Raw genomic sequence first — 12,734 nt, 5'->3', positions numbered from 1 at the left:
AAAAAAAAGAAAGAAAGAAAAAACTAACACTGACGCAAATGAAGCGATAGTTATACTTATTCAAAAACAGCAACCTACTTTTTAATGTCTATGAACTATTTCTAAGGACATTTTTTTCATTCCATATTAAGTGTTCTATGCAGCAAGCAATCTTTGCCTTGCAAAGTCTATTACAAATAGACTTGCTTATTCCAAAAAGGAAGTATGCATTTAACTTTCTCAAATATACGATATGCAATTCTTATTTCTACTTGCTTGGAGCAAAGACTAAAAGTAAGTGTTTAATCTCACTTCCTTTGCAAGTGCAAACGTAACTAATTCTATCTTCATTTTCATTTCTTCTTTAATCCTTTAAAATCTGGGTTGGACCAGAATTTATTCCCAACCTTTTAGAGAGGTAACCTGTATTTCAAACAGGGCCATGATGTTCCTGCACGTTATCCCGACCTGCACTGGTCTGAGTCCTTGCTAGAGAAACAAATTAAGTCATTTTACTCACGATCTCAGATGTTACGTATGCTAGCATTACAGAATACAGAAATAACTTTGTGACAACCTCAAAGGGTAATTTATGGAGCCTGGACAGTAAGTGGGGTATGTTTCTGTCCTACAAATCCAAGATTAGGGCAGACTTATGAATAATGTTCAAAAATCAGGAAGTCAGCAAAAATCTCCACTGTCTTATAAAGACTGCAGGGTGCTCATCGAATCTCCTGTAGTCTCTGCCTCCTTCACCTCCTCCGGGGTTCCCTGGTCCTGACTCCTTATGGCAAGGGCCAAAGAATACAGGCCCCTGCCTCCAGCAAATTCACTCCGATTCTCCCTCATTCCCAGACACAAATTTCCATGAAAACCAGACACAGCAGCAAAAGCGGGGGCAGGATATTCCAAAAGCCCTTCAGATCTGCAACCTGATTTCATTAGACTCGTTGGCTTGTTTCTTTTAGTCCCTGTGCGTGTTGACTGTGGGTACCACTTTGCAGACCCTGACACTTCAAAACTGTGAAAGTCCAAACACTGAAGGAAGTTCAGCCACGGCAGAAGGGATGGCGATGCTGCTGTGGAGAAAAGTCTGTGAACCAAGAGACGGTGAAGAACAGGGTGATGCTTAGCAATGCTTAGATGGCTTTATGAGGTGACTCCACTGGCTGTCACGTATAATGTAGCTGAATCCACCCACTCAACCCTATAGAGAACGAAAATGGTTCCGCCTGAAGGAAAAATAAATAAACTCTACGTTTGTCATTATTAATCCAAGCTTAGGCAAATACAACAGTTTCCAAGAGCACATTTTGGCTACTTCACACCTGTAAGCACCCAACCTGAGAAGCTGGTATGGGGAATGCACTGGGGTCTGGGATATGCTGAGCCCCGGTAGAGTCTCGGTCACATTGGTCATCCTACAACTGAGAGCTGCTCCCATGAACCATGATACTGCATGTAGCAGTCTGTCTCAAAGGTCTTCCTCAATGATATGCTAAACTGTGGGGCTCCATGCACAGAAGCAACTGGATATCAGCCTTTTCCTACAAGCCACACAGCCTGTCAAAAGTTCCGGTTACCAGTGATGACACGCTTTTTCCAACGAGATCTTAAGCGCATGTGGCTTACATCAACGTGGCCTCATATTCATTGTGTGTTTAGACCACTTGCCTCACACATTCTCATATTTAAACATATTCACTGAACTATTATATTCACTGAACCCCAAGTGAATTATTTAAGAAGTCTTAATGTGCTTCAGACTTCTCAAATATAATTTAGACTTTAAATTACATTTGTACTCCCATGGGAAAGTGGGATGGTTGGATGCAGCTCACAGCATAGATATGTAAGAGGCCTCGGGATAGAATTTCCATTACCTCTAAAGGGCTCAGACCTGGTGGCCCATGTTCCTTGTTAGAACAAACAAGATTCAACTACCACATCCAACGCATTGCCTACATTTGAAAGCCACAGTGCCTGCTGTACACAAGGTCTTACTTTTTGTTTGTCCTTAGATGACCCTACTAGGAAGCATCTCAGCAAACCAGATATGGTAGACACTAGAGCACATGGCCATGTTCCTTGGGTTGAATGTTTTGGTTTGGTTTTGCTTTTTAATAAACTGCCTTATTCCTTCCTTTACCGTTTGGCTGCCAATAATTGTGCCAAATTCGATGTAAAATTTGATATGGTGATTAGAGTTGAGAGAAGCCACACATCTTTTATTTAATAGTTTTCATTTTTGTTTTATTTTTTACTGCCTGCTGGGAAAAATAAACCAGAACAAGGAGGCTGAAATTCCCTTATTATGCACTAGTGATAATGAAAACAAACGCATCTACAAGAAAGCGCAGACAAAGAGTTTGCTAGAGGCCAGGTACTGGAGCTAAAAACAAATTTCTTATTCAGGAAAATGTGAATGGGTAAGAATCGGCTAGTGAAGTTTTTTACTTTGCAAAAAAAATAAATTAAATCTGAACTTTAAATAAGCCTAGTTAAAAGAGTAAGTTATCCGATGATGCATAGCACATTGATAATAACAAATAGCATGTGAGCAGTGTGGACAGACTTCATAAGACTTTGCTATTACATGAAAAGGGAAAAGTCCATGGTGCATGCAATCTATCATTGTCAAATTGAGCATATCCTCTTAAAGGTTAATTCTATAGCAATACATTTAATTGATGGCCTTTCTGTCGGTGGGGTGCTGGCACTTTAAGAACATTGTTCTTCAAAGTGATAAACTGCATTATTCTTAAGAAACATGCAAAATTGGAAATTTGTCATCATGCTGGGGTTTTCTTTAAATAGAGGATACTCAAATAACACTATTATGCATGAAGTTGTCACAGCAGCATTCCAACAAAAGCAGCACTATTTGTTACCAGGCATATAAAACTTTGGTCTGAAAGTAGATATTTTATTTTGCTCTTTAAAAGCATAAAGTGACTCAACAGGAAATTATACATATATGTTTCCCTCCACTTTGAAAGGTGCAGATTTAATACAGAACATGTCAGGCTACCATTCAACTTTCTATTGCTATCATATCTGGTTCCTCAGTGATATTTTGATTTTGCTCATGGAGACAGATGCTCATAAAAAGTCTACTCCAATGACCAAATGATATAACAGACTTCATGATTTCTCATTACATTAAATCTAAACCACTGAGGAGGACATCCTAGACCTGCACTATCCAATATTATAGCCATTGACCACACATGGATATTGAGTCCTCAAAATGTGGTCAGAGGACAGGGTCACGCCTGTAATCCCAGCTCTTTGGGAGGCCAAAGCAGGAGGATCACTTGAGGCCAGGAGTTCAAGATCAGCCTGGGCAACATAGTGAGACCCCATCACTACCAAAAAAAGAAAAAAGAAAAAAACGTGGTCAGTCCAGATGGAGACATGCTATAAACGTAAACCACACACTGGCTTTTGAAGACTTCATATAGAAAAAAAAAAAGTAAAATACCTCATTACTACTTTCACACCGATGACCTCTGAAATGATAATACTGTGAATATGTTGAGGTACATAAACTGCAGTGTTACAATTAATTTCTACCTATTTCTTTGTCTTTTTTTTTTTTTTGTAGAGTAGAGATGAGGTTTTGTTATGGTGCCCAGGTTGGTCTCAAACTCCAGGGCTCAAACAATCCTCTCACCTCGGCCTCCCAAAGTGCTGTGATTACAGGAATGAGCCACCACACTTGGCTATCTTTGTCTTTTTTAAATGTGGCTACTAGAAGATTTAGAACCACACATGAGGTTCACATTCTATTTCCTTTGCCTAGCACCGCTATGACTTTCTTGTCACTTCTACAATGAACCCTCTACTCTGACCAATATGACTGTACAGCAGGGTCCCATGGATGGATCCCAGAGTCAGCCTGCCTGGTTCCAATTCTACACTGGCTCTTAATATGATGTAACTCCAGGCAAGGTGACCAGCACTCCTGAGCCTCACTTTGCTATTTTGGAAAATGGAGACAATAAGAGCACATCCTGCAAAGAGCTATGGCAAAGTTGATACTGGTAACGTGTCTTCTGTGGCACCATCTGGGGAGTGACTGTCACCTGCCACCTTCCACAACATCGCACTTCTCCCATCCCTGTTACAAGATTGCTTTCTTCCCTACCTTATAACTTCACACTTGTGTTACTGAAATCAGTGTCTAGTCTGATCCCTAAAACCCCAGATGGCTTGATCTGCACTATGTGAACCACTCTCAGGTAACACGCCAAGCACCAGCAGTGCCTGACTGCCCCCCTCTCCCACCTGCTACTGCCCTGCCATCCCGACCAACCCAGATACAACAAACATCATGGCACAGCTCCAATGCCTTGGCCTTCAGGAAGCATTTTCTAATCTTCCTGTGGCATGGTTTAGACTGCTTTTTGATTGCACAATTCTATTTTATTTATACTCTACCTTGTTCCAAAAAGGGATTTAACATGGTCTGCAAGGATATATGCGATATAATAGAGTTGCTTAAAATTCAAAAGTCAGTGCAAAATAAACAATAAAGATGAAGCTAAAGAGAAACAACGGGAAAGAACGTAAACTCAAGCTGAGTGTGCAGTCACCCACCAGGCAGGCCTCAGGGGATTTATGTACTTGCTGAAGCTGGGTCATCACACACGCTCCATAAAATGAAATCCAGCAAATGCTCAGCTCAATCACTCCTGACACTAAGGCTAGAACTGGAGTTCCCCCATGATTCCATAAGAAAAAGAAGAGCCGGGCTCGGTGGCTCAGCCTGTAATCCCGCACCTTTGGGAGGCTGAGGTGAGTGAATTGCCTGAGCCCGCGGGTTCGAGACCCGCCTGGGCAGCAAGACCTCATCTCTACAATAAATCAAAAAATCAGCCGGGCATGGTAGCGCATACCTGTAGTTCCAGCTACTTGGAAGGCTGAGGCGGAAGGATTGCCGGAGCCCAGCAGGTCGAGGCTGTGGTGGCCGGGAGCGGCCACTGCACTCCAGTCTGGGTGACAGAGTGAGACTTCAACTCAAAAAAAAAAGAAAAGAAAAAAAAGGGCCTGAATGACAGCAAGAGCAACCCTACAGCTAACCAAGCGCAGTGCATGGGGCCATCTCGGTCATGAGCAGAGGCTCTCTAGAGCCATCCCCTACATCACTGTATGGTCCAGGGCTCACTCACTGCCATACTGGTCTGCCTCAAGCAGGTGGCCCCAGGAAAGGTGCTGCTCTTGGCAGTGTGCCCACTCATCCCCTTTCTGAATTCCATGGCATGCACATATGACTCTTTTCTAGATTTCATGGCATATGTACCCATCCCCTTTCTAGATTTTACCTCCTTGGAGGCACTCTCCAAGGCTTCCACCTAGGGTCTTGCGTGGAGTCTTGCAACAAGAACTGAAAAGTCAGCTTGCCATAGCACCATGAGGTCTGCAGGTTCTAGCTTCCCTTCCTTGCACTCACTTTCCCAATGATCCAGAGAAGCTCTCCCACTTCTTGCTGCCTTTAGAGTCCAAATATGACTCACACTGATCTCTGCCTACTCAGAATTCCCTGAATTCTCAGGTATTCCACCTGTCCTGTATTAATGTCCACCTGTAGATATTTATCCCAAAGACAGTGCATTCAGAGTGTTCTTGCATTGGTGGACCTCCCTCTCTTCAACTAAACTCAGCTATTTGAAATGAAAAGAGCTGTAGTTTTGCTTACAAGCCATAAATACAACTAGTAGAAAAGAGAAACATTCAGCATGCCACTAACTGCTAGAGCCAGAAAGGTGGATAGACGGGCTCCATATTGGAATGTGCTGGCTTGTCCCATTAAATGTGCAGTTGTTTTCTACTCTCTAGATATGTTGTGTCTTAATACTCCTTCTCTGATTCATGCTCCCATCTCTTTTAGAACAGTGTTCTCACTTAATAGGACCATCATACATTTAATTTTGAAATATGTTTCCAGGTTGCTTAAGATCAGTAAAGAAAATTTTACATGATTTAATGCTTAATTTTGCAAAAGAAGCTTACATTGATGCTAAATGCATGTTACAAATGTGCTTTTAATGTACAAACAAATATAACCCTTACTGTGTGTTATACATACTTATGAAGTAATTTACCTTAGTTTTACAATTTGGTTATAGAGCATTTAAAAGAAACTGCCCCTGTGGGACATTCTATTTAATCACCTATACTTATATGTCTTAGAAAACTACAAAAATAAGTTCAATTTCATCATAAGATAAGAGTTTGTCTTCAAAACTGATAGTATTTCATCTGTAAAACCCTTTTACTTTGCTTCCTCAAGTAACAATCAATAATACCCCTCTCTGTTTTAATAGCAGGGGCTTTGGGTAGGGTTTCAGAATTTTGGGTAAATGCTGATCTAACATCTCTTCTCCAGAAAAGACTCGAAATACTCCCTAGATTTGATCTTTATTGTCATTATTTCTATTTTAAAACCCTGTAAGGAAGTAAGTTTTACTGCCAGGGTCAAATACACTGGAAAGTGCTTTCCAATACTGAAGAAGCACATTTTTCCTCTACTATTGCTTATTCTGTCCTCTTGCTGCCGCATCTTGCCCTGCAAAAAGAGCAAGGCTTGCACAAGGGAAGCTTAAACTTTGTGCAATTATAGACCCAGATCTGTAAGTCTGGCAGCAGGCTCGCATCAGCGTCGTGAGGTTGGATACAACTTTAATGAGAATCCACTCGACGTTATGAAATCTTCTTAGAACGTTCCTCCATTGGCAGTTGGTTTCTTTTCAAAGTGTTTTTACCTCATTTCCTAATAAAAGAAATCTCAGCTCTCTGACACATTTAATTAAAAAGTTTTATGTTGAGATTGTAAATGTGAGTGGTTTCTGTTTCAAAACAGTTCATTTTACTAGCAAGAACTTTGCCTGGTATTTATACTCAGCTTAGATCCATGCATGTCCCATACAAAAATCCTGAAATGCACCTCCTTCGTGCAAGGGTCCAAAGTTCTCCCTTCCTAAGTGATGTCACAGTCATCCCCTCCCTCTCCCATGGGGTTTCCCATAACAGCGTCTTTCAGTCCCGTCTCTGAGCCCTGAGAAGCACATTCACTCTTGCTTCCAGAATTCCAAGCATTAGTAGTAGAATATAAAGGTGGGTCTAGGAAGGAATCCTCAAGTTGCTAAAATTCCTGCTTTGCCTGCACCTAAATTTCCCAATCTCAAGCCCTGTCCTTGTAAGAGCACAGCATTGTGGTAGCGTTCAGCATTTCCCTTCATACATTGTGAATTTATAATCAGCTTGATGGCAAGGAAGTCCATCTTGCAATCCTCTCTTCTCCATCTTCAGTGACGTATATGGGGCACATTTGGCTTCACACAAATTAATTGGGTGCAAGAAGTTACCTCTGACTAAGAATAGCAAACAGAAGCCATTTAATCAAGCAAAATTCTCCCCGGAATGCTTTAATCTAGAGTGTGGAATTTTTTTTTTTTTTTTGAGTTGGATTCTCACTCTGTCGCCCAGACTGGAGTACAGTGGCCGCTCCCAGCCACCGCAGCCTCGACCTGCTGGGCTGTGGTGATCCTTCCGCCTCAGCCTTCCAAGTGGCTGGAACTACAGGCACACGCTATCACACCTGGCTAATTTTTTTTTTATTTATTGTAGAGATGAGGTCTCAGCAAATTGCCCAGGCTGGTCTCAAACCCGCAGGCTCAGGCAGTCCACTCACCTCAGCCTCCCAAGGTGCAGGATTACAGGCTGAGCCACCGAGCCCACCTAGGGTGTGGATTTTAAGTGCTAAGCAGTGTTGTCACTAAAACAAAAAAAGTTAAGTGGTTGCTGTTTTAAGAAGTGTAGTTTTCCAGGGGGGCAAACTTACCAACAGATTATATCTCAATGTCCAGTTCTGAAACTAGTTAAGAAGAACTTGGACCCCACTTTTCAACAGAAGCACAGTTCTAAGTAAAGGCTGGTACCCAGTTCTGCCCAAATGACTTAATGACTAGGATGAATGGGACGAATCACAGGCAGTACTGCAGAATCTGCCTGCCTTGGAGGATGGAGTTTCCATCACACACAGTCTTAAGTCAAATGCCAGGGGTCCCTCCCTTCCCTGCTCTCCAAGCCCCTTCCATTCAATCCCCACATGATGAGGAACCCACAGCAGACCCTGCTGAGGCCCCAGCAGCAGGCAAGGGGCAAGTCTGTGGATGAAAGAGGGGGATATTCCCAAGGGGCTTCCAGTCAGAGGAGGGTAGAGCTGAACCATGGAGCCCCAGGCTCCGAAGCTGGCAGCAGCCTCTACAAAAAGAAAGTCCCAGTGGCAGGACTTGTGAGGGACACAGCAGAATTGTCCCATGTTATTGGACCATCAAGTCATTAAGGGCTGCCTGGATGTCAGGAACCCACATCTGTGAAGCAGGAAAGAAAAGCACTTTCCATTGCCAATTCCAATCAATTCTATTAAAACAGCAGGTAGTTAACAGACTTCTTAAGATCTACAGTTTCTCTTATCACCCAAAAGAGGACAGAGCCTGATGTGCTTCTCAGATCACATGGAAAGATGCACAACACCAGCTAATCCAATTCCAGGATGCAGCTTCTGAGTGTGCACAAGCTAATACTTCCTTAAGGTGGGCACACCAACCTTCCCACTTGGTGTGTAGAAACGTGTGCATGTTCCAACGCAGTCTTTCTTTTACTTTCCAGTTTTATGTACTTTAGTGAGCCCCAAGAATCCATAGCACACCATTTCTACTCATTTACGAAAAAAATTAATCTTTCTTCCAATAGCAGAGAGTCACTTCATGGAAATAGGATGATGATACATCACTAAATAAGCCTTCACTCCTTTGCTCCCCTGCATTTAAAACCGAGGTGAAAATGCATGTCTCCACTTTTAAATGAAGATTTGTAAACGTTTGCTGAACGTTTAAATCAAGTGAAAACGAGGGCTTCTTATTTTTAAAGAGTCATCCAAGATGTGCCTGTTTTCTTTCGTATTTATCGGAGAGGGGCTTTTTCACTCTGGAGTTTGTTTTGCAGAGAGAATAATGATTGTAATAATATTATCCCTAAAAGGAATCACGTACGAGACACAGGCATGTATGAAAATCTCATTCCCACAAAACAATTTAAAATTATAGGTTATGCTTTAAAGGGAGGCATACAGATCTAGGTTTTAAAAACCTTTAGACTTGCTAAGGGTTTGTCCCAGATCCCATCTAACATCTACTTCTCTAAGATCATAATAAAACTTTTTTTAAAGTGACAGACAAACTCAACTGGCCTATTCTACATCCTTGAGGGATATTTCCGTTTTCACACATAGCCATTTTGAATAGGACAAAGTCACATAGCTAAACTTTCTTTGCACACATTTCTAAAAATGCACTGAGTCAAGGTAACCAAACCCCTTACTTTCATTGTCAAATTACTGTTTCTCATACGCAATCAGGGTCTCCCAGATTATGACATGCCACTATAAAAATAGCAGAACTTAAAAGTTAGGTTAAATCTAAAACTTAGAGCCAGAGCTCCATTTTTAGATGCACCCTTTAATTTCTTGGTGTTGTCTACATTTTACTTACACTTAAATTTAGCAAAGTAATTTTAGCTCACCCTCCTCCACTACCTTCACTGGATTTGCAACATTACAAACACAAAGCAGTCAATCTTCTCTCTTTTTAATACTAAAATGTTTGAAATAAAAGGTAAAGTTAAAGGGGAAATTCTTCCTCTGGCTATTTAAAAAAAAAAAAGTTGGCTAATAGTCCAGCTATTGAAAACTCCTGTTGTTTATCTGCAGAATAACTGCCCTGAATTAATAAATGTGAGAAGTCATACATTGACAATACATAATATACAGCTAATTAACCGTACAGGTGCTCAAAATACCAAGGAGAATGCTATCATGCAAGGAACAGCAACAAGGCAGAGCAGCAGCTGGTCAACCCAGTATGTGAGCATCCCCAATTACTGCAATGACTTTCAAAGTCCCCAAAAAGCCCCAACCCACACTGCTGCCACCAAGTATTGTAATTCTCTAAAATTGTATATTTGAATGCCTCTGTATGACAGTTTTTTCTTTTAAACAAATGCTGCTCCTAAGGTTCAAATTTAAGGTGTAGAACATAAACAAATGCTGTATTGTGAAGAACTATGCTTCCCAGGAAAGCCCAAGTATTCTTACACATTGGGGAAAGAAAAAAGAACTCCTTTGCATTCTCCTCTTCTCTGGAAAACCCTGCCTCAGAAGCAAAGGCTGACAGAGCAAGGAGGTGACAAAAAGAGACCAGTATTCAGAGAGATCAGTTATCAACTTAAACTGAGAAATGACTTGAAGCATCACAGAGCTGGGATTTTGCTTCCGACTTACTTCTGATTTTAAGTTACCTTAAGCAAACTGTACTTCCCACTCTCCATAAGCCTCACTAAAAACATAGGTATCTCCAGGTCAACAACTCCTAAATAGAATTCTATGAAATAACAGGCAGCATTGACATTTATTCACCATGACAGTGTCTCCCACCACTCCAGATTCTATGACTGGTGCTGACCTGCCAAGGTTTTCCACAAAGGAATAGGAAAAGATTTTAGAAACATTCACTCCTCTGTTTTGGAAAGAAGTAAATTCCCCCCTTTCATTTTTTTTTTGTTTAACGATAACTAACAGGAAAAAATCAGAGCTAATGTTAATTTTAGAAAACAAGAATGCTGAAAGTTTTCTACTATCTACTTACTGTATGAGATATATTGAATAGATGCACAATATAAGTTTTTTGTGTATAAGACATGCAAGGTAAAAATCACTTTTGACATCTTTCAGAGATGCCTTACTTCATACGTACATATCTGGCATTCCGTTGGGATTTTAGGTTTTACCACAAATAAAATACCTGATTTTACAAGGTTAAAAATTCAGCAAAATTTTTCTCTAATACCAAAGCAAAACATGAAAAGCAGAAGGAGGAATGTTCATATAGAAGTGTGCATGCAGCTCCATCAAACAATTCCTTCCATGGTAAATGCCAATTTTCAAATTTTTAGCTAAAGAATTCAAATCAGAGTATATCACCAATAACCTCTCATGAAATCATAGATAAATGTGAAATAACGTATCATGAGTCTACCCTGAATTTTTTCAAATAAAATGAAGAAATTATGAAGTGCTACAGAAGAAAAGACTGAAATTTTAAGTGCTGTTGAAGTTACATATTCTTTAACAAATATGTCAAATCTGCTAGCTTGGTCTAATTTCCAAAAAACCTTGACACAAACCGAAGCTAGGATGACCAAACGGCAAATAGTAGTTGTGATGTGCATGGCACTTCTAACGCCTTTCTTGAGAATTATAAAACTCTACATATTAGTTCCAAGTTTGCATAGCTCATACTGTTTTCGCTAGAACTGTAATTTCAAAGGTGGGATTCACTCAATAATAATGCGACACATGGTGAATTAATTTATCTGGTTGTTGTTTTTTTTTTTTTTTTATACAACTTGGGTTGCTTGATCCTTCTAGGGCTGAAAACTAAGAGCTGTGGCCTGGCCCAGGAGCCAGCACCAGGCGGATAACGGCAGGGCAAGGGTTAACCCCAGGAATGTGACAGTTCTCCCTTCCTGTCTACTTGGAGAGAATGGAAGACACTCAAATATAGTCCCAAAGGTAAATACTCCCTGTGTCTTGTGTATGTCACCCAGAAAAGAACAAAATGCATTTTTAATCACGTTGAAAATTTTCTGAACTCCAGAAGCTACAGAAACATGTACAGTGTGAAATCTGTGGCACATGCGATCATGTTCTTTTGAAGGATGAACGAAATTAACTTCAGATCAACCGAGTTGTGTTAAATCCACATCATCACTGAAACTGTTTATTCATTTTATTGGGCAGTTTAGTCTGCTATGAATGACAGCATTTAAGTCTTATACCTAGAAAATAATGAATACCTCTAATGTGTTTTCTTTCGTAAAACATCTACGCAATACATAACAGCGATAAGCCTTTGATGGAGCTCAGACAGAAACGAAGACCAGCTGATAAAAACACGGCTACATTTTTTTAACATGCCAAGTTTAAGGTGCTAAACTGGAAACTCAGAAAAGTAGCCGCAGGCTAAGGAGCGGGAAAGTTGTACAGACAGAGACAGAGAGGGGGAGAGAAAACCGCTGCAGGCGTTTAGGAGCACTCGGGAGGGCGCCGGCGGAGGGTAATTCCACGCACCGAAGGATCCAGCGGACAGTGACAGTCAAGTCCCAATTGGTCTCCACTTCTAGCCAAGCGCGGCTTTAATTCAACCCTAATTTCCATTCCAGACAAGGACAAATAACCAGCCTGGTGCCCCAGATGAGGTCCCCGCGGTTTACTCTCCTGGCCTTTGCCAGTTTCCGGGTGCCCGTTCCACTCCCTCGCACCCGACCGCGCGCGCCTCCCGGAGACCCGGGCACTGGCAAGTGGTCCCTCCCCGCGTCGCACGCCCCACCTGTCCCGGCGCCCTCGGAAGAGCCCGGCCGGAGCGCGCCCCGCGGGTCACCCCATCCCCGCCGTCGCCAGCGCCGGAGCCGGGCAGGGCGCGCGGGGCTCGGGACTTACCGAGAAGTGAGCGCCGCCGTCGGGGAGGGCGTGTCCCGCACGTGTGTGTCCGCGCGTATCCGCGCCCGCGTGTGCCCGCGCGCGTACCTTGCCCGTGTACGCCGAGCCGGGTCGCACTAACTCCCTCGGCGCCGGCGGGCTCAGCCCATGGTGTGGGCGCCGACCTCGGGGAGGCTCCGGCTCCCGCCAATCG

The 12,734-nt window shown here is 42.2% G+C and overlaps 1 protein-coding gene across 1 annotated transcript in view; it reads right to left on the bottom strand.

The window, feature by feature from the left end:
- The window catches only part of ERG (ERG, ETS transcription factor), a 295,512-nt gene extending 282,804 nt beyond the window's left edge, over positions 1–12,708 (bottom strand). Inside the window, exon 1 of the mRNA XM_008056777.2 lies at positions 12,542–12,708. The gene's annotated coding sequence lies outside the window, so the exon portion shown is untranslated. The remainder of the gene's footprint in view (positions 1–12,541) is intronic.
- Between the last annotated feature and the right edge of the window lie 26 nt (positions 12,709–12,734).

This window comes from Carlito syrichta, unplaced genomic scaffold (genome assembly GCF_000164805.1).
Source record: "Carlito syrichta isolate Samal-C Ts95f unplaced genomic scaffold, Tarsius_syrichta-2.0.1 Scaffold302518, whole genome shotgun sequence".
Classification (NCBI taxonomy): domain Eukaryota; kingdom Metazoa; phylum Chordata; class Mammalia; order Primates; family Tarsiidae; genus Carlito; species Carlito syrichta.
This window is presented reverse-complemented; position numbering and strand designations above follow the sequence as displayed.